The 24,647-nt window shown below is 38.9% G+C and overlaps 1 protein-coding gene across 2 annotated transcripts in view; it reads right to left on the reverse strand.

Moving 5' to 3' along the window:
* The window catches only part of LOC105197537, a 153,902-nt gene that overhangs the window by 101,279 nt on the left and 27,976 nt on the right, over positions 1-24,647 (reverse strand). For both annotated transcript variants that reach the window (XM_039446058.1, XM_026131231.2), the window contains exon 2: positions 11,366-11,568. The gene's annotated coding sequence lies outside the window, so the exon portion shown is untranslated. The remainder of the gene's footprint in view (positions 1-11,365; positions 11,569-24,647) is intronic.

A 24,647-nucleotide genomic window follows, 5' to 3' on the forward strand; every position in this document is an offset into this window, starting at 1 on the left:
TACCGCTCTGCGTACGTGGCATGCACACCGGTCCGGTCCAAAGCGGGGCTCGATAATTAAACGCCAACTTTCGTAATCGCTCGCTCGCTCGCAGGACACCCGGAATAACGACGAGCGTGATAGTTACGGTTAGCGAGAGTTAGCGTATGTCACGCGATCAATCCAGCTCGCGAACTCCCGACTCCCGACGTCGATGTACAATTTCATTTGGCCGACGTGTTTTACACCTATTACCGTTTACAGCCTCTCCGACTGTCGCGTGTGTGTGATTGTTGCTTTACTCACCGTCATGATTCACGTAATGTGGAAGCAATTGCAAATAGTAACAGTAATAAGGGAAAACGCCGCGAACGAGTACAAAAGGGAAAGGCGAAGATTACGAAAACTCAACACGATTATTTGGATAGTGTCTAAAAATTTAGTTGGCTACAGATCTGAAGATAATTTTGTTAGACCGTCAAAATAATTACGTTGGACTCTTATACTGAATCGTTAGAATGTTGAAATTTTTTGCGACGTTGCTCGTCACGCTTGAACATCCATCACAATTATTTTGACGGTTCAATAAAATTATTTTCAGACCTGTATTTATCTAAATGTTTAGGTACTTCAGTAAAATCGTCCTTTCCGTGTATTTTCTTATTAATCACAATAACATAAATAAAAACAAATAATAAATGTATCGACAAAAAAGGAATTAACGGTGCAGAGTGAGATGCATTGTTCGCTTACGCAATTAAAAAGATAAATTATCGTGGCAACAAACACGCGCCGTTTAATACAGAGATAATCAACATTCGCGAACGTCTTTTGCAAGAGGAACGCTTGACAAATGGATCAGAGTTTCCCGATGAAACTTGGAGAGAGGGCGCGGTGAAGCTAAAACACGTTAGTAAATCTACGAGCAAACTGTTACCATCTCCAGATTCCCGGGCAGAGCATCGGGGAGAGGCCTCTAATTACTAGGAGGATTAAGCGAGACGCTGCGATCTGTCTATTCCATGCCAAGTAAGAAATTTACAACGTTGGTACTCGCAAATTCCCGCAAATCTCATAATTAAAGCCACTTGGCAGATTGCCGTGCTTCGAACATTCATAAGTCTCGCAATTTGCAAGATCAAGTTGGAGCAAACAGTCTCCCTATCGCACTCGGGATCTAAATTACATTTGGTTTGGAAACAAAGCGAGTCGTTTTTGCGAGGCACAACAGGTGATTATATCACGCCTTTTAAAATAAACGCTCGAACAGCGAAAAACGGTTCTCCAAAATTAATGTTGATTTTCCGTTTGCTTCTTGAGAGATTTATTGGCTGCGTATATTCGCGTATACCTCGCTGAAAATATCTACCCTCCTCATTTTTCATTATTCCGATTAATTAACTTGCCGACATGTCGACCGGAATCGAGAGACTGTAATCACGTACGATCCTATTTACTTAACTCAAATGCACTTCCAAAGTCTAACAAACTTCTCTTCGGTGACACTCTGTACATCAAATTTGCGCGTTAAACGCTAATAAACTCAAAGCTCGGGAAACTCTCTCTCTCTCTCTCTCTCTCTCTCTCTCTCTCTCTCTCTCTCGCAACGAGTTTTGCGATGCTCTCGGCGCATCGAGTATGAAAATCGTCCCTCCACGAGGACGTGAGCGAACTGCCAAGATCCCGAAGAAAGAACTGAGAATCTAGCGAGCAAAGATTTCGTAAGATCGCACCGCTCGATGGTCTGTGTTTACGGTGCGCAATTGTGAGACCCAAGGGAGGCTTTACGAGCTTCAAATACCCCCATTTCGGCGTGTCCAAGCCCATTTCCTAAGCTACACGGGATGCCTCCAGTGGGATTGAGAAAGCCATCTCATATCCTTATTCCATCCCCATTTTATACGCTCGCGAATTATGTCCGTTCTCTTTTTTTGGGGGGAGGGGAGGGGGGGAGAGGATTTTTACTGCGACGCATTTAACCCGCTCGCGCGTTCAGTTAGCAAATACATAAATGCATATAAAATGCAATTCTCTATATACAAAATATCGAAATCACTTTTTTGTGCTGCAACTGAAAATGTAATACGAGAATACTATTTTGAAGGTATTTGGTTTCGATGAAATTGTAGTGATATTATTGATTTTATAGGTATAAAGTAGCCTTATGTCAAATTTCACGGTTATCCCTCGGGAAAAGAGCCTCGATCCGTTTTTTTATAAATAATGCATGTATGCGTGGGAGGGAAAAAAAATAATTTTTTAATATTCATGCATATTCGTCGATCAAATTCGGTTTGACTCTCTGATTTTTCGATTGACCAGCGCTATACGCGCGATTGTTCGTTACATATCGTATTCCGGGCACGGCAGAGGAGCGATCGGGTGAATCTGCGGAAGGCGCAAAATCGATTCTATAAATTTGCGACGCGATCCTAAATTTGTCCGCGCGACGCCCGCCGCGTCGTTCCGGTCGGCTCGAATTTGGCTCGCGATCGCTTCGCGGAGCTAGCGACAAATCGATCGCATTAGGCCGCGCCATCGTCGACGAACAATGAGCGATCGGGCGTTAATGTCACGATTTGCAGTCGCGCGAAGAGACCGACGCTGCGCCGCCTGCGCTCGATGGAATATCAAGCAGGTTACCGTCTGCATACGGCTGCATGCCGTCTCTTTAAAAATCTCGCTCTTTATCCTCGCGACTCAGTGCCGCCGCGGCCGTTCGTTTCAATTTTCCGCCGCATGTACGGCTTTCATACGAAAACTACCAAGCGTATATTTTTAAATTGAAAACTCTTCAAAAAGATATCAAAACGTTCGAGTTAATAATTCTTTTGAGATATTTTTTAATAGTTTAAGATATTATTTTTTGAGATATCTCTCGACAAACAATTTGTTGAATATGTAGGGTAAAGTCGTCTATTACGAAATACCTTTTTTTAAAGGCTTATTTAATTTATACCATTAACTCCTATTTTTATATCCAAAGTATAGCAAATACATTTAAGTTTCATCCAAAAGTTAGCAACTAATAATAGTTATACTTTGTTGTATATAAAATTTTTTATCAAAATTATCGATTTTGCTAATTCAAAAAAAAAAGTTCCTAATATGAGACACAAAGGTTTTTTTATATGACATAAGTCTTATCGACTTGGACCTTACTAGCTTCAAATTAGACTCCAGACACAAAATCCAATTGACCAACAAATAGCTCTTTTGATATTCAAAAACTTTCGTACGTAACATTTTTCTCCAAAATCTATTCTCTTCGAGATATTTTAAAGTCTCAGTGCTAATGCTGAAAACCATAATGTTCAAGCCTCATAATTCGAAAGCCCTCAACGAAAAACTTTATTATAGTACTTTGGAAAGCTCTCGAAGTCAGAAGATGCAATAATAAATGGGAATTATTGAGTGTCTAATATTATGAGTTACACGCTTTGCGGTTTCACGATCAGCAAATCTAATATTTCTAATTAAGCAGCAAATTATCACATCCCGTATTTTTCTATATTAATACGACTTTACTCTATCACTGCATGCAGCATTTATTATCAAATGTTTATTTATTTTATAATAAACAAAGTTTAAAGATTCATCTCGATAAATCTTGACAACATCCAATTAAACAAAATTTTTTTTTCAACGATTGCACGCATGACCCAATAATGAATTTTCTACTAAATTGATTTCACCTCAAGAGTAATAAGTTTATGATGGTACCAATCACATGCGTTTATTAACGTAACAGCAACCTTGCTACCTCATATTAGAAACCTATCCCATAATAGGCAATTTTACCCTGTAAGAATTTTTAAAATTAGTGCAATTTCATGACAAATTTCAAATGGTGATGAAATTCGATGCAATTATAGATTTCTATCGAAACAAGTTTCCTACCCTGGGACCTTCTCTGATTATCGTGAAATAATCGGGAAATAATTTAAACTTGATAGAGTAAATTCATATAACGTCCGCCACACACAGACGGAATATCGTGGCCAGCAGCGTTGGCTTAATGAATTCCTTGTACGGAATATCGCGGCGATAATCGCGGCAATTAGATAAACGCGTGCGCGATCGGACTTCGAGTAAAAGGATCGTCGCCGGTGGTCCCGCCGCGGCCGCGCTTACAAATCCTCCTTAGATCCTTACCGGAAAGCTCGCTATGCCGGACATTACTCATTGGTCGACGACGACGACGACGACGACGACGACGACGACGACGAATGTTGCTAAAAGACGCGAACCACCAACATCGAACCACCGTGATGAACCGTAAGCCGGCGATGTCACGTTCCTGCTTCGAGAAAATAAAGAAAAGACGCCGGCGACTCGGACCGCAATTCCAAGGACATAAATCGCGAATGTATTAATCTCTAATGCGACACGTAACTTGAAAATACTGGACTTGCGTCTCTTTAATAATTTCAAATGTCGAATTTGCGAGAGAAATAAATCACGGCCGTTAAGAGACAAATTTTACAGCAAGCATTTCGCGTTGCAAGCAAGCAAGGTCGTTCTAAACTACGCAACTAGCCGTAGAAAAAAAAGTAGCGAAAATTAAAACTCTCAGAATCGGTTTTTTAGTTATAAATTTTTTAAATTATATAATTTTAGAAAGCGTTTTTTTTTCTTTTTGCTTTCTTTTTCCCGTAAATATTGTCGACTGAACAACGGGCACACGTTACGAGTAAAATATCTTAAATATTCTCTATTCTTAACAACTAGATGTTTAATATTGAATTCATGACACCAAAGAGAGGAAGTCATTTTCATTAAATAAAACGATATTGTTGGCGTCGTTGGCGACGGGACGAAGAAACAACGCTTTATATTTGCTTCCACCTGCTGGTCGGGATTATTAGCAGAGAGGTAATTGAGTTTGCGAAAAAGGAAACGCGAGAAAAATCAGCACGGTCTTTGTGTAAAAAGTCTTGAGAATTCATAGCTTGCATAATTGCGTAAATGCAAAGAGCATAATAAGCAGTGAAACGATTTAATTTAATACTTAAGAACATCGGGGCTCCTTTAATTTGATAATTAATCTCCAATTAATTATCTGAAAAGTCTCACGAAAAACCGCATAAACATTTATCCATTTAATTAAACGAAATTCACGTTGTCAAAACAGCTTGTACCTCTTTTTCGATGCAATATTTTTAAAATCAAAGTTACAAAACAGCAGGTTTTTAATTAAAACTATTTGATGGACTTTCGATTGAAGTGATCTTGACCACTCAAAATTCAATTCAATTAAAATCTCTTCGCAAAGTTTACACGAGCTACGCGCGACTCGCAAACGTTAAACACACGCTACAACGATCGATGAAATTATCGTATGATATCGGTCGGAAATGATCAAAGATTGATTTAATATTCGCACTGTCGATGCGAACGGAACAAGCGAAGCTTTCGATGCATTTCCTACATCACCTTAATCGCGTACTTATTTGCCTACCAACGACGTAGTATGCATTTCTCATTTGCATGTACGCATCAACACACAACACGAATTGCCTTGACGATTGCTTAACGTCGCTTTTAGCGTAAACACGTTACCACATTGCCGAATACGTGAAACAATCGCGCGAATATATGCGACCTATAAATTGAGCGATAACTTTTCAAGAAATTTAAATATCAGAATCAATGATAATAGCGAAATCGAACCTCGATCTAATTTACAAGAAGCAATATCGTGACAAGTAATTATTTGTCCCAAATAAAAATTCGAGAGTATATAAAAAAAAATTCCTAACAACAAATTGTTGATTTGATACAAATTTTTTTCCATGTACTCTCGAATTTTTATTTTACGCTAAAAGAAATCTGATTAAAGTATCGCGTGATGAACATATTTAGATTTGATAATCGGAACTTGGCAAGTGCGAGCGTAGATTAAGCCTTGATTCTGAGAAAACGATTTGCATTGAATAAACTGCGCCTCCTAAATCGGAATCAGCGTATTATTCAGCGAAAGACAGTGAACAGTCTGATTTCAATGCAATACTTACAACTATATACACTTTTAGTGATAATACACTGATCAGGGAGAGTATCTACCCCCCCCCTCCCCTTTTCCTTCTTAAGCGGAATCAGATGAGTAATCGCTGATGATCACATTTATAAGTATAGCACTGCAAACCGGTAAGATTCCACCGATTCAGATTTAGAGAGTACATAAACTTACTGTTACGACACCGCGATGGTCTTTCTAGGAACCTGCGAAGAGAACGGCATAAAAAATTTTATGTCCTGTTAGAGACATTTACCTGTACATACGACGCGTGTAAACGATGTTACTCCATTGCACTCGCGCGCTTTGCGTAACACTCACTCGTGAAAAGGCGGTTAAATACGATCGCGCGGCACGCTCAATATCAAACGCGACACGCAGCTCAACGGGATATACGACATCGTGCGAGATATTTTTACTAAACTTTCGTATTTCTGTCGTTTATCTGTATTTAATCCGGCGACTCGCGCGCTGCTGCGCGTTCCACGTTACAGATTACGTGCGAATCGATGGAGAGCTCAAGGCGTGTGTCTGGCGAATGCAACGCCAACGTTACCGGAGTAATCGCTATCCGTCGCGATGAGATGACAACTCCCGTCCTTCGCCTTCCGTCTCAAGTGAATAGACAGCGCCGCGCGACGTATCAGCCTGGATAGGCGGCCGTAGCTCCGATACGAGCCCCGATTACGTCGTCTGATTGCGAAAACTTATCAATCGCGCGCTGATAATCGTTCATTGCAATGATCGTGGCGATTGGCGTCGCGCTTGGCATTTCCCGGCACTTGTCGCGCGCGCTCGCGCTTCGAAGGATAATGCCAACCTACGCACCCGTTGCGCGCACGCACTCGAGTACGCGCCGCGCGAATAACAACAAAGCAATGTAAACATAACCGGCCGAGCGTTTAACGTACGTTTAATCAAAATGCCGATACGTAATATTTGACGTATATGCTCCGCGCGATACAACGGACGGCGAGAACATTTTTTTCCTCCCTCCCTTCGAATCGATTCGTTGTGGGACCGCGCGATTTCACGCCGGATACGCGCGCATCCGGAGCAGAAACGCGCGCGATAACGAATCGGTTTACTTGTACCGCGCGTACGAAGCGCGAGGATAAAATTTGTTTTTCAAATTTAAATTTGATAATTCTTTTAGCGGAGTAATTAATTACAAGCTATGAAAATTAATAACAGATGACGGATCGATGCACATGTAAGCAGAGAGTTAAATATTAATTTATACATTAATCTGAGCGCGTTAACTCTACCTTTGATCGTTTATAATTCGAAAATTGTTTGTGACCTCGACATTTGCAATTTTCAGCTCTAATTAATCTCCAGAACACGATATTAAAGTATTGTACGGTGGCCGTGGCACGTATGAATTTTTCATATAAATATATTTTACTCGTTAGCAAAACGTTCCAAAGTAGACAACGCAATTTTTTTACTCTTAGCGAGCCAAGTATAAAAGTTGCCTTCTTGCCTCGGCGACATTCGCGAGCGATCGATTTCGTTGCCCGCTTCTTATCCATTCTAGAAATCAATTTGGTAATGGAAGAGTGTGACGAGCGGCAAAATTTCATAAGTTTCCAAAATATTGTGATTGTCCAATTTAGTTGAATCAATCGGATATGCTGCGACACACACGCGCGCGCGCGCAAACTTTGCGACTGATATATCGATACATAATGTATAGCATACACATGCATTTATAATATGTGTACGAAGCTTTATATATGTTCAAACTTCAAATAAAACCTTAAATGGATGAAGCCACAGAAAAGGAAATGTCTCCTCTTAACGCGAGCTCTCGAAAGACAACTTGCGTCGTTACATACGCGAATGTGTACGTGTGTGTGTGTGTGTGTGTGTGTGCATGATATACGTGGAAGAGAAAGCAGCTATGGAAGCAAAGAGAAAAGTTCAAGATAGACGAACTTCGTCCAAGAGAATCTTCGAAAAGATACGAAGTACACTTCCTCGAGTGTTCTATTGGCGTTTCAATTACAGCATGTAAAAGAAGAAGCTTTGATCTGAGAGAAGAAATACGGAGAATCCGTTTCATTAAAGATAAATTGTTTCATGAATTTACTATCTAACGATTTTACCCTCGGTAAAAATTTAAGTTTCTTAGCGCTAAAAATTCGAACGGATTTTATATTACTTCGTAAGTACATTTAATATTCTGCTATTAAATGTAAGCCAGCGAATTTTCTTCAGCAAAATTCGCTGCTAAGCTTGATTACCAAGTTTAAATATTTAAAACTACGACAGATGCCATATTTTCTCCTCGATTTTCCTTATAGGAAATTGTTTCAATATTTAATATATTAGTACTTAGAAATCAATCATTTGTTTAAGATTCTAATAAAATACTTAAGACTTACTCAATTTTTGAATATAAATATACAATTAAATTTAGTTGTAACTAGTCACATATAAATCAAAAGTAAAGATATAAAGATAAAATTTAAACTGAAGAAAAAAATCGCCGTAAGATAACGGCTTCTCTTCTTTGTGTAACATGAAAAAAATCTCATCTTTCTGCATATTATCTGATAATACAAGTATAACTTGCAGAAGTCGGTTGCATTTCTGATTGAGAACTCTATAATAAAGAATAGACGATAGCGTAGTCGAAGTGGGACGTTGCCACGAATGTAACAAAAGGACGCCAGTAATGAATCGACAGATTGTGTCAGTAAAAGATATCCCCGCCGGAGTCTCCCTTTCGAACGCGTTAATGAGGATTGAATTCATTACTTGACGGTGGCTAGGTATAATTAACGCAGAAAAAGCCCCGCAGGCCACTTTTACATCGCCGACTACCTAGAACGATCCCGCTGTTTCAACAGACAATCATAACTGAAAGCAGAAAATTTCAAACAAGTGTCGTTAAGTGTCAGGAAGCCGTTTTTCTTTAACATCGGAAAAATGTCTCTCGCGTCTGCGATTTTTATTTATTTATTATGAACACCGCGTCTGTTGATGCCGCACTCTCCAACGAGCTATTCGATCATCTCTCGAGAGTAAAAGATAAAGAAAATATTTTTAGAATTACATTTCTCGGCAAAATTTAAATGCTGCAAATTTGTCTAATTGAAACTTTCCGAAAACTTTCTCTCGTAAAAAAATATTTTTAACATTTTGATCGAGATATCAAATAATATTATTATAATTTAGCGGACGTTGCTGAAACATTTTATTCAACACACTTTTGCTTGACTTATTGCTGAGACACAGAGAAAATAACGATGTCTTTTCGGATCGAAGGTGCTGTATTTTTGAAATGCAATGAGGCGCGAACGCGATGCATAAACATATTCATGACTCGAGCATTCCATAAACCCTCAGAGGAGTTTCACTCCAATCATAAGGTGACTCCCTCAATAAATCCCAGCAATATCTTGTAAATATTGCAGAACACTTGAGCGATTTGAAATGCATTACTCATTGACTATGCAGATGCAAAATACCGTGACACCTTGAGAGGAAGCAGATATCGATTCGCGCAGACTTTGAATCGTCTCGATAAAAACTGAGAAAGAAAAAAACGCGATCACGCTGTCTCGCTTCGCAAGAAACATTGATCTCCAATAATTTATGTAACATATTACCCACGCGTCTCGCGCACTAGTCGTGACGCAACCAATTTATATTACACAGCCAATTACAGTCAATTTTCATTTGTCGCAAACAAATTCCAATATGTTCCGGCGATAGCTAATGACAAACGCAGCAAATTTATATTTTATTTAATTTACGCAATATGTGCAACATCTAAAAATAGAACCAGTTGATTCGCGTATCAGCAAAAATGAAATAAAAAATAGAAGAAATATATGAATGAATGGGATACACGCACCCACAGTTCAATTTTTTTTCCACTTTAGCTTTTCACTTTTTGTTGTTTTCAAAATGGCAACAATTTTCAAGAATTGCAAAAATCGAAGAAAATTACGAATGTTTACTAGATTTATCGCAAAGTAATAATAAAAACATTTTATGATTCCAACTAAGTCGCATCAAGTCGTGGAATTCTTGAAGATAAAGAACAACGATTAAGATACGAATGTTCATTTATGAAGTCACTTCGCTGCTTTTAAAGATACAATTAATTATTTCTAACCATTTCAATACACTTTTTTTAATCTAGCGTTAAAATAGAGAAAAATTCTGAAGAAATAATTTTCTTAAATTTATCGAGTATCGCGCCTAACCTTATTATACGAGTCTAATCTTCAAAAAGTCAGAGATGCTTTTTGAACAAATACAAAATTAATTAAAATGAAACGCAATCAGTCAAACGTAATTTTTTTTTATATATTTTAACTTCGCGGATAAATTTATTTAATAATTAGTTATTCGACAAAAGAGAAATCGTTCAATGTCATCGAATGTGTTACGTTGCACTTTGTTGCGCTGCAGCCATAAATCTATGCAAATGTCGAATAAATAATTAATTTTGTTTGCAAAAACCCATTCTATTTTTTCAACACTTACGTTTATGGATAGTTCCCAACACTCATGTTTATGAATAGTTTGCAACACTTATGTTTACGAATAGTAACTAGTTTTTTCTCAAATTGGTGACAAGATTATCACCTCGTTATATTTTTCGCACATCTACTTAAGTACCCTCAGTAACTATCGCACGCGGCCTGACGAGGATCCTCCTTCGTCCTTCGCTGTAGAGGATACACGAGGCACTTTCCGCCGGGCGGAAACTATTTTTAGATCACCGGAGAGCTCTCCATTTAGCTCAGCGACAGTTCCACGAGGAACTAAGGGAGCTGGTAAATACCGGAATGTACCGCGTGCCACCCCGTATAAATCCCACGGGTGCAATCCTGTGGAGCCAGTCCATTATGGTGGAATGAACCGTGGACTCACCGGGATAACCGAGAAATCTCTTAGAAGGTACTTGAAGCGAAAACGCGCTCATCCGGAGTACCAATTGGATAATGAGTGATAAAAATTTTGAGATTTAAATAATCTGCGACGGATGAAAAACCGGACAAAACGCTTTGCGTTAAATTAATATAGTACCCCATACGTGTTCGTAAAAAAAAAAAAAAAGTTTTTTGTTCCTTTTGTATCAGAAGCAGTCTGTGGCCAAACTTATCTTGTTTTATGCGAGAAGTTCATCTCGGAGAAAAGAGATGAGTCGTGCAGAAATGCTTATATCAAATTATTACTCGAAGTTGCAGAAACAAAAAAAATGAGTTTTGTTATCGGAAAATATTGCGGTATCACGCTCGCTCTATTATATGCTCTTTCAATTGTGTTTCATACAACTCTCGGATAGACAATCGTATTGTCTAAGGAAGAGTTAATAACAACGCCAAACATAAAAGGCCTTACGTTTATCTCCGCCTTTTAAGTCTTCGGGTTCTTATACGTCTCTTCTTCTTCAAAGACTTCCTTTCCTTCCTTTTCTCCTCGAAGAAATTTCCGAGATCGGTAATCCTCGCACAAATCCAAGCAGCACGGCGCTCGGCTCAAGCTACGAAATTTGTTCTGTTCTCACAAAACAGAAGGCCATGACTCCTGAACGACGTAACGATCTAGAAAACAAACCAATCGCAATCGAAGATTAGATTAGATTAGATTATGAAGCATCTCAGAAACATTATTTATCTGTAGTGTATAATAGCTGATGAAAAAGTGTCTTGAGTACAACATAAGTTTTGATAACGCAACGTATCCGAGCAGCTCTAATTTTTATCCAATAAGTCTAGCGTGAATCTTTTTGTTTTACCAGGGAGATCTTTTTATTCACATAAATAACAGATAGATGAAAATGCGGTGTGTGCACAATACAGTGCAATATCGAAGTAACTTTTTAAATCGTCGTAGTACAATAACAATTCCTAGAAATATATACACATCGTTAGCACAGTCTGACTTCAATTCTATTGAAATGTTTGATATATAGTATCAAATCTATTGATTTTTTTTCTATTGAATAACAGCTAGATGGATGAACAATTTAATATTTTGGATTAAATAGATGAATTTTCAAAGCAATCTTTCCTGCATGAAATATTTATAGTGATAAAAACCGCACTTTTCCTTTATGTCTACAATATACACTATATGTGATATTAATGATATTATTTAAAAAATCTTGGAAATTTTTTAATCTATATTTAAACAAAATTGCAAAATTGAAAACTAAAGCTATTATTTAGACAGGATCATAAAGATAAAAGCTGTAAATACTGAGCTAAAAACAACGATTTGAAAGTACATACACAGACAAATTGAATGAAGGCAACGGATTGTTTTTTTTGGGGGAAGGGGGATGCACTAAGAAAAAAATATTTCTAACTATAATTGCACATAAAATAATTACAACTAAAAACTCCATTTTTATGGTTACTGCCGCTATAATGTTATTATTAATAACATTATGTTTATGGTTCTGCCAACTACAGAAACATTGTATGATACATTATGATAATTTTAAATAGTAATACAGTAAAATATCAAAATATTTAATGGTAAAAATAAAATAAAATAAATATTTTTGTATTCTAATGCAATCACAATTGTATAAATATAATTATTCTTTTAACAATTCGTTTAATACTTATGTAGTAATAGTAACTAATAATTAGAATTTGTGTGTGCATGGTTGAAACAACAATAGATATATACTTGAAATCGAAGATGACTATGAATTACAGCTAAATAATGGTATTGCAACCATTTTTTTCTCTCAGTGCACTCTCCGATAACAAAGAATTTTTTTATTCAATTTGAGGCGACGAAATGAAAATTAAACGATAGACCCGACGGCTTAATGTGATGCGTAAGAAGACCAATGTACACAGATTTGTTGAACGTTGTCACGTATTCAAGTGCGCGGCGAAACAAGTTAATTAAGAGGACCACCCACGGCAGTATCTTCGTTCCTTGACAAGATTGGCAACGTGCCAAGTCGGTACTTGAGAGTCGATTTTCCGCTTTTGTATCATCTTCAAACGTCGATACCTCTCGAAATCGATTTCCTTTTCTTTCCCTTATGAGAAAGTTACTAATTACTAAATACATTTTCATTTCAATTACAACCGATTAATTTGACAGATAAATAAATTCGTATTTGTTAGATTTTTTTTAATAAGAAATAGAGAGAAGAAATATTTTGCGAAATGTAGTCCTCACAAATACAATTTCAACTATACAAATGTCATATGGAAATAGCATTTTCCAATTTATTATCAGTTGCTTTTGTTTAATAGTCGATTGATGATTTTTCATTATTATTAAATGAGAAGGTAAATAAGAAAATATAAAATTTATAAAAAAAAAATTTCTCTACGAAAAGATACATGGATTTCACGTTTATATGAAGCATCACGTAACAATCACGTTCAAAATTAATATTTCATCTAAGAAAGAAAGTCAGAACTACTTCTCGACGTCTTGTAAATTTCTTCGTTATTATTTCATACAGTTCTATTTTCTACAGAGCTACGCTTTCCTACCTTCTTCTCTATTATTCTTCGCTATGCATCTGTGAACGCACAATGTAATTTCAAGCTTGACCTGAACTTCACGGGGAACAATCTCGCGATAACTTTGTCAAGCTCTGCCCAATTACGTAACCGACAAGAGCTCCGGTATGTCCAGCGAACCAACGGTGGCCCCTCGCTGTTTAGCATCCGTAATAGAACTTAATGCCATATTTTACGAGCTCGTAAAGTAAATGATTAAGATCGCCACGGGCCGTCATCAATACTATTCGCTCGTTCCGTCGCTGCATCGTCGTAAAATTGGTAGCAAATTAAATGTTATTCCCCCCCCCCCTCTTTCCTCCTTTCCTTCCCTGTCCGAAGTGCTCGCTATTCTTTTGCGCCACCGTTTATTGCACAATGAAAATTTAAATGCCTATTTAACTACAGACTTTAATTTAGAACTACTTTTTGCAGAATAAAGATTTTAAGTAAAATAAATTCTTTCGTCGTGAAATCTCGATTTTCAACATTAACTCGCTCGCGAGTTAAACCTCGAATTTAATTTTCAGTTAAAATTTACTCGATTCTATATCAAATGACGAAAACGACGCCTGATACAATCCAGCAAAGTACATTCACTGTTACAACAATATATCTATTCTGTTTTCGTTCGCTTTTAAACACCGTTTAGTTGTAATCGCAACACCATTTCCCTATTCGTGAGTTACGATGTTAATACGTCGAACCAACAACTTTCGCAACAGAACAATGACTGCGGAACGGGTTCTCATTATACCGGGACTAGATTAGCACGGCAGTTCATTAAGTTTGCGAGCTATGTAGGATCCGGGACGATAAATATTTACGTACTGCCGAATGTGGGTTACGTTTGCATATCGCACCCGCGGAAGGACATTAAGAGCCGTTTCGAATACTATGGATCGAGAACGACAGAGGGATACTACGCAGGGACCTGATAAGGGGACTCGTTTCCTTCGACTCACGCGTAACGAGCTGTCCGCTTTTATCGTTCACCTTTGGCCATCGGCTCCCATTAACCCATGCCACACACTGCCACGTGCGTACGTCTTACGTGACATTTTACCCGCTTATTAATTCGTTTACTCTGTGTTCCAACGTATCAAATTCCCTTCATCAGAGGCCTTCTCCTAAAATTATACTTCCCTTATTCTTTACGGCTCTGTGTTTATTATGCAGCGCGAAATAGCTTTCCATCAGAAATTCATGTCTCTTTCAACTCTCTCGATGTCCTCGTTACTTTCCTCGGCCCTTCTTTATTCACGGAACCAAGTTATTAGATACCAAATATTAGCCTTACCATTTAAGACATCGAGATTAATTTCGTGTTTACTCCATATCTGCCACGAGGAATATTTGAAATATTATCGACGAAGAAATTCGGAAAGAAAGAGGTCGGCGGAGTAAATCAAGCTCTGAAAAATTGCAGGATACACTCGGAATTCAATATACTTAGATTGGCGCGAGAGACAAGCTCTCAGAAATGATCGATGACGACATAATTATTAATCATTTGGTACTTATCGCGCGGAGCAATATCTCTTAGGAATCGTGTGGGAGAATGAATGGCCTGAATGCAAACGCCGATCGATCCGACGGTCAGATATGAAGAAAACTCGAGGGCGAGGAGATATATACGAGCGGTGGAAAACTTCTATATCTATGACAGAGAGAAGCTCTCTCCAATACTTATTCAGATTCAATTCCGATCGGACGACGAACGTCGTCCGCCGAGTTTTCGAGAGAGTACCTCGGCGAAGTACGCTCGTGATGTCGCGTGGCGCGTGCGTAGGTACAACACCGAGATTCGTGGAGGTTCGGCGTCGGGAGATGCCGAGAATTCCCAGAATTCTATCTCCGTATTGTCTCCGCGACGTAACATCTGTATTTGCCTTCTCCGTGCGTCTCCTCCGCAATGGAACATCCTTCCTTGTGGACGTGCCGAAATAGAGAGAACGAGAGATCCGCTGAATGATAACTCGTGAGTTACTCGTTACTCGTGCATATTGTAATATGTTATCTTCGTTATCGTTCCGTATGTACCTATTCACGGGAGAATCTAATTGATTTGCCTCGGTAACCTCTCGGTACACTCCTCCCTCCTACATCGGTGCACTCCCTACTAATTCGCGGCGCGTGCGGGCGCAGAATCCCCGCGTATTGTACGGGCATTGAATTATTATCTCCGTTACATCTCATGTGCCAAAGAGCGCACTAAATTCTGCACCGCCCGCAGCTCCACCTCGCACGTTTCATGTCGTATTTAAAGGGTTTTAGCCCGAGGCACCGTATACTCTCGACTGTATCCGCAACGCCGCGATTTTCGTTTCGACCGCCCACGGAACTTGCACCTCCGACTACGAGAAACGCGCGACGACGCGTTTATTTATATATATATTTTTTTCTCTCCTCCGCCGCGACTGCCGCATTCGGCAAATGAATGGCTTACCTCACGTACGATCGTTTATTCATGCGTCGCTCATAAATGAATCATCGCGCATTCGCTCGTGCGCCTCTGCGGATGGTCGACTCTCACTTCAATGACAATTACGTTCGCTTTCCGCTCGCCTTGACAACCGGGGGGGGCCCCCCAAGGACGTCTTAGATGGACGTCTCTCTCGTGACATCCACTAACTTCAGCCTCATTTTTCTCCCCCGCTGCTCTACTTTACACTCATTCAATTTCCTTTTTTCAAGCACCTGCTGTTCAGCAAGAATCAATTCTGAACTTTCCGCGATAGTTACCACATCGCCATAAATACTTCGAAACTTTACGTGGATTTTTCTTTTTTTTTTTTTTTAAAGCTGGTTTTCAAAGCTAACTTGAACTGCGTTCATTACGCTTCCGCAATAATATTCCGTTAACGTTCTGAATATTTATCCAACGTCAATCAATTTTATTCAATCTTAAAATGTGATCCATTTGTTACATATCAAAATATATTGAATGAAAGTTGTAAACAAGAAAAGCGTTCAATTAAGTTCTCATTTTCTTCTGACGTTGAGAGAAGAAAACATTAAGAGAAACTCCAATTATAGGGATTGCAAACTTGACAGGCACTTCCGTTTTGATAACAAAAAAAAAGGGGAAAATCAAACTAAATAATATTAATGGTTTTGAACGTTGCTTCCTCCAACGTTCATTTATTACTTAATGAATTATTGCAGCAGTGAACTGAAGCGAGGGAGTCGCGTAGATGTTCTCTAGGCTATCTCACAACTATCGGAAATCGACACTTGACCCAAGATGTCGGAGCGAAATGTAGGAACCCTCGTTCTTAGTAGGACATTTAGTTTTAGATGAAAGGGTCTGTCAGTTGCTATAAGTTCGCGATCAAGTACTGACTGAAGGCTCCAATTTCTTCGAAAGTGCTGAGCGATGGGAATAACTAAGATAGTGGCGAAGAAAATGACAGGATCAGAAAAGCTCAAAGCTGAAAGTAAAACAGTATGCGAGAGCAAAAGAAGGAGAGAGAGAAAGAGAGAGAGAAAGAGAGAGAAAAAGAGAGAACATCAAATGTTTACCCTTTTGTGGACGACACTTTGTAGTCGAAAGAAGAGAAGCTTCAGAATCGGCAAAAGACAAATCTCTCTTTACTGAATCGCGCTGACAAGAGTCGCGCAACATTTGTAAAACTTTAATGAAGCATTCAGCCTCGAACGTTAAAACGGAGAATAAATTTGCCGCGGCAAATTATTTATGCCTTCTCTTGTTATCACAGAAATGATTGGAAAGAAATAGAATATGAAATGTGCCGCTTTCAACAACTTCCAAACGGAATCTTTAAGCAAGTTAATGGAAACCTTGTCGGTTGCTTCTCCAAAGACTTCGCTGATGATTCAATATAATTGCCACAAGATAATGGTGAAATCACGAATAAAATAATCACTTAATAGCTAAAAATCAAAAGTCTCATCTAGCTTATGGAGCTTCTTCAATTTTGGCTACTACTTTGTAACGATTCATAATAATATGTTAACAATGAAATTTATCATGGAAGAATCAATGTTTAATTTACAAAATAATTGCACCCATTCTGTTCGATTTATATACTTGGAGTTTATAAAATAATTTCAGCCACGCCGTTATGTGGAGCTATTCGATTTATATAGGTACTTAGAGTGAGTCATTCTTTCAGGCGATCCGCGACTTACATTTACTCTTTTAATATTAAACTCGGTTCAGAGGAAAAATCTATGCGCTTTTCTGTCCGCTAAGTTATCAAAGCAGCCCTCGTTCGTTGAGGAAAGCATTGGAAAATATTTTCACGGATCCGCAAATCGTGAAAAGTAGGTGGGCGACACAGAGGCCGCGAGATGGATCGACTGTCTGCTGCTGTATAGAGCGAGGGGTAAGGAAAACGGGGAAACGATTTGTATGTCTCTCGGCGCGGTGAACAGGTGCAACTGTTCGCACGTGAATATCGACACGCTCGCGACGTCAATGACACTAACGATGACATCGTTTTCAACGAAGGAGACGCCCGAGATGACGGTGATAAATTGACGACGTTTTCCGCGGCAGGCGTCCGCGCAAAGATCGAGAGAAGAAAAATCACGCAGGGGGGGAGGAGGGGGGGACGTGCGATCCGTTCATCCGGATCTATTCGTCCGAAAAATGTATTTGCACGCGCTAGCGGGAAACAGGAACATATCGGTTAAGGTGCAACGTAATATGCAACGCGGCAATCTCAGCTTCAAATTTATTTCATTTATTTATAACTTTGCTAATAAATATTATTCCAATAAAAAAGTTTTATTCAGAAAAACACGTTGAAAATCGAAACAATGCGATATGAATTATTAAATTTTAATTATTCCAAAAGGTTGTACAATTTATTTAATTCAGTTAATTAATTGAATTAGAAAGTAAGTTCAGCTACAAAATGGTTTTATAAAATAAACGGCTTCCGATAATCAAATATCGTATGTAGAATATTATAATCTCTTTATAGAAGAACACACTTTAGTTTTCGCAATTCTTCGCAGCACACGTATGAAAGTTTTAAAAACATTAGTATACAAAATTTATTATTGTCCGGGATACAAAGTTGGACATCCCGTATGTTTTTAATCTTTAATTCTCTCTTTCTTTTTTCAAGCTTCCTACAATCGAAACAAGATTATGAAAAAAGTCTTTTCGTTAATAGAACCGTGGACTGAAAACGTTACTGAATGTGCTCAACATTCTATTTCCTTGGAAACTCATTGATATAAAATCAGCACATTAAATGCAACGACCTAGTAAAAATAACTTCCATCAGATATTCCAGAGTAAGGACTCCACGTTCGCCGAAGAATCAATAGTTAAAAGAAAATACGAGAACACTCCGGGGCGCAGCTAATAAAAATATCCTGGCGTGCGTGAAAGTGATCTAACAAGGTTGTGAAGTAAGTTCGACTTGCGATGACTTGCTCACAAAGGCGATTATCATCGACGCACGACAAGCGATGCTAAAGCTAATCGATTGCAAAGTAGAGGAGAGGCGCTCTCGAACTGCGTCGCACATACGCCGCATTATAACATTGATTACGATCTGCATTGAGTAGAGGTAATTATTGTCGACCTTTGTGCCGAGTAAAACGCAGCCTTTACATCGACCTGCGGCAATCGCGGAACGAGTAACGAAACAATTAAACCTGCGAGGAGTCATAAGAGGCGACCACTCCAAATTTAATTGACTCGTCGCGATACGTTCTATTTCCAAAATTAAATTCGAATCAATTACATTGAACGAAGCGAACGAATCAAGCTGACGTTGTAACATCGTCTGTCATTAAAATGCATCGCGGAAACTGCATGCATACGTCATAGACAAATTGCTGAATAGTGAATACTAATCCCTCAGATAAAAACTGCAGGCTCTTCCTATCTATTCACATTCGATATTAAAATTAACAATCTCTATCCGATCCAAAATTCCTTCTGCTCCAATTCCAATATTCAAAAGGAAAATATTGTTAGATTCTTAAAAGCACAAGTCCTTCGTACGTTGAATATATCCGTAACATTATAGAGATTTGAAATTTTTATTCCTTTTCTTTTCTCATAATTATTTTAAAATAATTGTAAAATTGTATAAAATACAAGTTTATCTCAAATATTATTTTTTTTCTTGACGATTATAACAGTAAAGAGTTAGATAACTTTGCAACCAAATCTTCTAACCTTTTGCTGTGAAAAAAATAAACTCGAAGAAGGAGGGGGGGTTACCTTGTTATCGAATCCCACTCTTTTCCAGCACTGTGTTATACGCGAGCCTTTAAGGCAAAAGATATTGCGAAACTTAATGCGGCGCTTACAGCGCGGCATACGAGCGCGATGACGGAAAATTCCTTATCTCAGCGCGAGATGCACGTTTCGTAAAAATCAAAGGCCGTCTTGGCCGCGCCAAAGACGGCGATAGAGGGAGAGAGAGAGAGAGCTGAGAATAATTGGCGGGATCGAGTGCGCAAGACGAAGGAAAGCGTAGCGACTCGTTCTTGCGTTTTTGAAGAGAAGTCGCGACGCTTACGACGGAAAATCAGATTCCTTTGTGCCTCGCAGAGATACAAGGGGGAAGACAAAGCTATTCTTACTTGCCAGACGATAAACGAAAGAAGACGTATCGTCGGTCTTTACTCGCGAGACGAGATGACTGCGATCTCGTAAAACTGAGCAAAAAAAAGAAACCATACATAACAGCATGTCAAATAGATAACGCCATCAACAGATTGCGTTATATTTTCTACATGTTTATTTTAGTTTGGAGTGAAAAGGAGAAAAAGAGGATAAGCTCTCTCCCGCTCCCCTCTCTCTCTCTCTCTCTCTACGAGAAAAAAAAATTGGTGAAAACCTCTACGTTTAATGGAAATTATAATGGGTAATAAACTAAAACTTTTTCATTTCACATTTTATACCTCAAGATTTTAAGACCTCATATTAAAATAATCTTTCCCTTGTATCTCGCTTGAAACTTTACAGGATATTGTTAGTGAAAACTGGAAAACTACTGTATTAAGCATCATGGAATGTACTTGAGTTTCACATCGCGCGACGACTCTCGTTAATATTGCACGTGGACTGGCGCAAAGCAATAAAGTTTATGCGCGAAACAAAAGTGCTAAAGATAACTCGTTCGTATCCGGAGGACGGAGGGCAAGTAATTAGCCATATCAAACGGAAACTCTGCGAGGCGTCCTACGAACGCTTCGCCTCGCCTACGCGAAAGCAGCAATGAGCTCCGTTACCATCGCGATATCGATAATTTGATCCCTCGCCGATTGTTTCAATCCCGAAAGCTACGTCTCGAAGGAGAGCTGCTCGAAAGCGCTCTCGCGATGCCATTAGCCCCTTTCACATCCGTTTCTTATTCCTTTGCGAAAAATATTCCGTGCATTTTGATAAATCTATCAAAATGCACGGAGTACAACGGATACGTGCATTCTAAAACCGTGTCTTACGTGGTTGTGCGTTTCAATTCGGAAACGCTTTTGTTTAGAAAGGTATAAAAGAAATGCAAACCGAGTATACCATTTCTGGTCTCAGCGGAAACGAGCGAATGTAGCACACACTTTTCGTTTCGAGTGCCTGTCCGAGCCACGCGATATATTTAGCTACCGTGACATTTTTCCCCAAGGGTTGCCGTATCTCTCATGCGCTTCTGCATCGATTTGCAGATGGGGAAAAGAAAGATGCTTCGAAAAATAAAAATGTTGTTTCTTATTAATGTAAACATTTCTGTATTGGAAAAAAAGTGCTCGCTTCTAACACTCATCATATCGTTTTTATATATACTAAGATCTAAATAATTCACGTAATATTAAAGTTTGCGTGATTAAATAACTGAATTCGTAAGGGCACGCGGTTTATTTAATACCTCTGCAAGTTAAAACGCTCGTCTCTTCCTCGCCCTCTCTCTGGTAAAAGAAATGAGCTAAAGAAAGTTACATGACACACTCGCGTTACTACCCCATTTTGCATAACTGGATCACGTCGCTCTTTTCTACATGCTATTAAAACCAAATTAAAATTGCAATTCTGATAATTAACAATTTTAAATATCACGAATATTATGATACATCAATGATGCAGAATCCGCTTGACTAATGTAGTGTTTTCACTGTATCCTGAAGCTCGAAACACTCGTCTAACAATATCAAATCACTATTCAACTAGAAATAGATTCGGGTTGCCGCAACTAAAATTTAATGGATCATTAGGTGCATGATTATTACATACCATTAATACCATTGAATATTTATTGGAGAAACATTTCAGCGTTTACATAGCCGAGAATCTAATTTACGCCGATTTAATCTGCTGTGCTAATCTACAACTTACCAAAAGCATTTCGCTACATATATTTGATTTTCCTACGTACAATTTGAATTTCAATATTCACATTTTATGCTATTAATCTGCTTGTTTGGGAAATACGTGCGCAAACAAGTCGAAATAAATTTTGCTTGTAGATCGACCTGCGATTCTCGGGATCTTGCATAATCTCTGCTTCAACATTCATATAAATAATTTAAAATTAATTAATTTAATTAACTAAACACACACACATACACACACATACACTACGTTATTATTTGGATATCTCCATCTTCTATTGATTGAGAAAAACGTAAAAAATATCGGGAGAAAGCATTACCAATGATGTATACCTTTCTTGTTTGAGTTATTAAACTCTGTATCAACAATATCGACAATCATATAAATATGTACCTATGCAGTTTACCCGGTGCCATTTTCGCGGAAGACTCGAGAGCAGCGTGTACGTGAAATATCTATTCCATGCTTGTGACAGTATGAAACTTTCATGCTTTTATAAACATTTATGCTTTTTCTCCATTGTAAACGTACAGAAACAATATTAAAATACAAAAATAGCATCCATAAGCATGAAACTGTTTTGAGTCAACAAAGGGATAATGGACATAAAAAATAACATAAAATAATGAATTAAATATACGAAATATTTCGATTAATCTGCACAATTTATACCAAATGTCAAAGCGTCGTGGGCAAAAAAAAATTGACATAGGATTATTCTATAATCCAATACATTTTTTTGTAAAGTTTTGCTCACATCTTTTCCGATAATCGGATGGAAAATCGTGTGAAAAAAAATGTTAATTTTGTAATTCGAGAAATTGCAGTTTGCGACGTCTTAGATCCACCGGCTGTGACAGCTCGCAGGTCGCAGTCATCGGCACGTGACTGCGTCCGAGATACGATAATAAGATCCCGCTGGCGCAAATACGATCCGGCGATCGACGGACGCGGAACAAACGAGAACGGTATCGTCAACCGCGATATCGCGGAAATTGAAGAAGGAAAAGCGAAAGAGAGAGAGAGAGAAGACCGGCAAACGCGACGTCGATCGCCACCGCTTATCGTCCCGCGGGAAAACAAATTTCAATTATCGTTTGTTCATTAAGCGCCTTAAGCCCGTCCCGGCTCGCATCGGCGGCGCGACGGGAAACGAAAAGGCAGGAAGGCAGCGAGCAGGGAACCCGGGGAGAAAGACAACGGATCGATGAGCGGCCGCACAACCGAGGGAATGTACACGGCGGTGTCCATCGCGCGCGCGACCTGGATCAATAATACGCCCGACGAATTTCGCGCGAGTTCGAAAGCCACGCGGCCAGGCGCGCTCTTCTGCCGACACGGTGCCGTCCATTTCCACGGAATGTCACGTGCGCACGAGAAGCATTTGGAAAATTCAGGCGCAATTCAGACGCGACGTTGCCGCAACGCGCGCCGAACACTACCGTGTGTGTGTGTGTGTGTGTGTGTGTATTTGTGTGTTAAAATGGAGTAAATGGAGCAGTGAACCGTCAACCGCTATTGTCGAGTAATTGAGTCTTTCGCCGAATGGAGATACCGCTTTCGTCACGTACGTACACTGCATTGATTAAAATCTCGAGGTCTGTTAATTTTATGCCAAAGCGTGCTGTCTAAATTAAAAGTGGGACAGGGAGAGAGAGAGAGAAAATAAATTTCTAATGAATTAATGCTGAATTCAGTAAAGGAAATATATATCATTGAATTAGTGACGAAAAAAAGAAATATTATAAAAGTGACAAAGTTATTACTGAAGAACCGTAAGCTCCTGTGGGTAATCCGATAATCCAGTTCTGGTTTATAACTAGATAATTCAAAAACAACAATAGCGTTTCCTCTCATTCGCAGAAAGATGTAATTACATTATTTTACATGCGTGCATAGAAATAATGATAAATTCATTGAAACTATCAAATCGAATCGAGCAAATTATATTTTCCTCTGTTTCATCTGAATTAAATTGTAATTTATTAAATTTTGAGAGGGAAAATATAAATCGTACTTCTTTAGAAACGGAATTTCAATTGATTTATCTCCTGCATTAATGCACGCGCGCCCGCATCATGGTGTCCGTATTAATTTTACAGAAGCCAGAATCGTACTACTGGTAAATATCAAGGTTTAAAACGCTCAGCTTACACACATACACACACACACACACATTTTATATTTTTCATTTTGTATGTACGCAGCCTATCGTACGCGCATCAAAACACAAGCAAATCGACTGGACGTTCACGGCGAAAAAGAGTCGGACGAAGAGTTAAAGCACTCTTTCGTGACATCGAGTGTCATCGTATTCGTGGACGTAGAAATGTGCAAGAGCTCGTCGCGTGTATCGCTAAAATTGAACGTTAATTGAGTTTACTTTAATAATTAAACGACTTTTACCCGCAAGTTATATACACACAATTTTCCTCGCGATGTACCCCTTCTATTCTTACTTATATAAATTTACGGTATATCGCGATTGCAATTTAAATATAGCGTACTTTATCCTACATAGACGGAATTTGCATTTTACCCTACATTCGTCACGAAATGCTATACGCGAACCGTGGAAGATTTCACACCTCGTTCGACGCAGTACACCCGCACGGGAAAGAAGAGAAAGGGGTTGGGGGGCCGGGGGGAGAGGGAGGAAAACGTGTCCGCCTCCTTCATTTCCCGGACAGATAAAAAAGGCCAAGGGGAAAAATAAAAATTCCCACGAGCAGGGTAACGAGAAAGTAGGAGCCATAAAGCGAGACATAAAGTTCACGGAGGATTCGCATTTCCGTGTTTCGTACCGGCGAAAAATCCGCACGTC

Source organism: Solenopsis invicta, chromosome 2 (assembly GCF_016802725.1).
Source record: "Solenopsis invicta isolate M01_SB chromosome 2, UNIL_Sinv_3.0, whole genome shotgun sequence".
Taxonomy (NCBI): Eukaryota; Metazoa; Arthropoda; class Insecta; order Hymenoptera; family Formicidae; genus Solenopsis; species Solenopsis invicta.